Here is a 3,250-nt window from a genome sequence, read left to right on the forward strand (position 1 = left end):
AGAACTGGCTGACACAGAAGAATTTCATGAAACAACATATGAGCAAGAGCCTATGGTTATGAAAGAAGACGTTCAAGCTGCTCTGAAGGAATTGACAAAAATCAAGGCACCAGGAATTCATGACGTATCAGTTGACATATTTCAACATACAGATGCTGCCCTGAATGCTCTCACCAGGTTGTGCCAAGAAATCTCGAGGATACCTACCTGGTCAACTGGCTGGAAGAAATCCATATTTATTTCCATTACAAAAACAGGTGATTTGACAGACTGTAGAAATTGTCGAATAATATCATTAAAATCATATGCAAGCAAGATGTTGAAAATTATCCAAGAACAACTGGGACAGCACATCAACAGAGAACTGCCAGATGTGCAGGCTGAGTTTAGAAGAGGTTCTAGGGACATTTTGGCTAAAGCTAGAAGGATCTTGGCTGAAAGCATAGAGTACCAGAGGAATATTTATCTGTGTTTCATTGATTATGTAAAAGTATTTGACTGTGTGGACTATAACAAATTGTGGCTAAATTTGAGAAAAGTGAGAATCCCAGAACACTTGACTGTGCTCATGTGAAACCTATACTTGGGACCAGGACGCAGTCATCAGAACAGAGAAGGAAACACTACATCATTCAAGATTAGGATTGATATACAGCAGGAACACATCCCATCTCAAAGACACATAACAACAACAGCAACAACAATAACAAAAGAATTACTTTTATTTTTATTTTAAATTGATTTTAAAGAAACTTTACAGAGACTTTGGATTTCCATTCATTCATTGTTGCACTTCTTGAAAAGTAAAAGTAAAAATTGTTTCATTGTTATTCAATCCCTCCCCCCAAGTCCACTTCACTGTGCTCCCTTCTTTCAGTACTCCTGTCATAACAATAATATCTAATCATATATTCCTTTTAAACAGTTCTGTCCCTCATCTCTTTCAATGCATTATACATTATTTATCCCCTCTTTTTCAGTCTCCCTTCACCCCCTATGTCAGTCCTCTTTTATAATAGGGGCATTATGCCATGCTTGTCTTTTTTTGTGACTGAAATATTTCACTCACATTTTTTTGTATAATAATTCACATGTTCCTTGTTTTTCAATGCTGCATAGTATTCCATTTTGTGAATATACCACAGCTTCTTTATCCATTCATTTGTTGATGGGCACTTGGCTATCTTTTTTGATTCAAAGAGTATACAACTCTGTGATTGTGATGAAAGAAAGAAAAGATAGAAAGAAAGAGCGAGAGAGAGAGAGAGAAAGAAAGAAAGAAAGAAAGAAAGAAAGAAAGAAAGAAAGAAAGAAAGAAAGAAAGAAAGAAAGAAAGAAAGGTAAATTCATTCCAGTAATGGAACTGCTAGGTCAAATGATATCTCTATTTGCAACTTTTTGAGAAAGCGCCGTACAGCCTTCCATAGTGGTTGCACAATTTTACGTTCCCACCAACAGTGAATAATGGTTCCAGTTTCTTCACAACCTTGCCAGCATTTGATGTTTGTTGTTCTGTTAAAATTTGCTATTCTTATTGGGGTGAGATGATATCTTATAGTTGTTTTGATTTGTATCTCTCTTAGAGCTAGGGATTTTGAACATTTCTTCATGTGTTTGTTTGCCATCTGAATGTCTTCTTTGGTGAAGTGTCTGTTCATATCCAGTGCCCGTTTTTCAATTGGGTTATTTGCCTTTATCTTTTTGTGGCTCTCGAGTATTTTATAAATTCTAGATATAAGTCCTTTATCTGACATGTCATTACTAAATACATTTTCCCAGTCTGTGGCTTCCCTTCTACCCAGTAATAAAATGTTGTCTTGGTTTTAGTCCTAGATCCATGATACATTTGAATTGGTTTTTGTGTATGGGTCTTGCTTGAGTTTCAGTGGGTCTTCCTTGAGTTTTCTGCAGATAGTTTTCCAATTTTTGCAGCACCATTTTTGGTTTTTTGTTGGGGTTTTTTTGTGGTTTTATTATTATTACCAGGGATTGGGTAAACTGACATAATAAAAACATGTAATTGAAAAAAAAAACAACAAATTTATACACTGAGTGCATAACCACAGTTCTAGGCCATCACAATAGTTTACTGGCAGTTACTGGCAAGAATAACCTGTACAATAACTTAATCCAGTGGTAGAAAAACCATCATCAGTAATATATATATAGTTTTGCACAATTAGGGATCAAGGCACATAATGAAATGAGAACATATACCTCTGCAGAAGAAAAAAAATAACAACAAAGCTGAGAGACTGACTTCATTTTACCAGCTATGCAGCAGAATCCTTTGATAAATAATATCCTTTAATGGATATTTTCTAATGTAGTTCCTTTTATACTCCCCCCATGCTTTGTAAAATTCTATTTCTACGAAATAGCAAAAAATAAGGCCCCAGGAATAGATGGTATACCAATTGAAGTATTTCACATAGCAGATGTTGCCCTGGATGTGCTCACCAAGTTGTGTCAAGAAATCTGGAGAACAACCACTTGGCCAGCTGACTGCCAGAGATCTATATTTGTTCCCATTCCAAAGAAAGGTGACCCAACTGAGTGTGGAAACTACAGAACAGTGTCATTGATTTCACATGCAAGCAAGATTCTGCTGAAGATCATCCAAAAACGATTAGAACAGCACATCAGCAGAGAACTGCCGGAAGTCCAGGCTGGGTTTAGAAGGGGTCGTGGTACTAGGTATATTGTTACTGATGTTAGATGGATCTTGGCTGAAAGCAGTGAATACCAGAAGAATTTCTATCTGTGTTTCATTGATTATTCAAAGGCACTTGACTGTGTGGATCATAACAAACTGTGGCTGACTCTGAGAAGAATGGGAATCCCAGAACATTTAATTGTGCTAATACGAAACCTATACTTGGACCAAGAGGCAGTAGTCAGAACAGAGCAGGGTAACACTGCATGGTTCAAAATTGGGAAGGGTGTACGCCAGGGATGCATCCTGTCTCCATACCTTTTCAACATGTATGCAGAGCAGATTATCCGAGAGGCTGGGCTCTATGAGGAGAATTGTGGCATTAGGATTGGTGGAAGGTCTATTAACAATATCTGTTATGCAGATGACACAACCCTGCTTGCTGAAACTGAGGAGGACCTCATGCACTTGCTGCGAAGGGTCAAGGACTGCAGCCTTCAGTATGGACTGAGGCTCAATGTCAAGAAGACAAAGATTCTTGCCACTAGACCAATTGGCAGCATCAGGATAGATGACAAAGAGATTGAGAGTGTT

The sequence above is a fragment of the Elephantulus edwardii genome, unplaced genomic scaffold, assembly GCF_000299155.1.
Source record: "Elephantulus edwardii isolate Elephantulus edwardi_28Jun2011 unplaced genomic scaffold, EleEdw1.0 scaffold00600, whole genome shotgun sequence".
NCBI classification, from domain to species: Eukaryota; Metazoa; Chordata; class Mammalia; order Macroscelidea; family Macroscelididae; genus Elephantulus; species Elephantulus edwardii.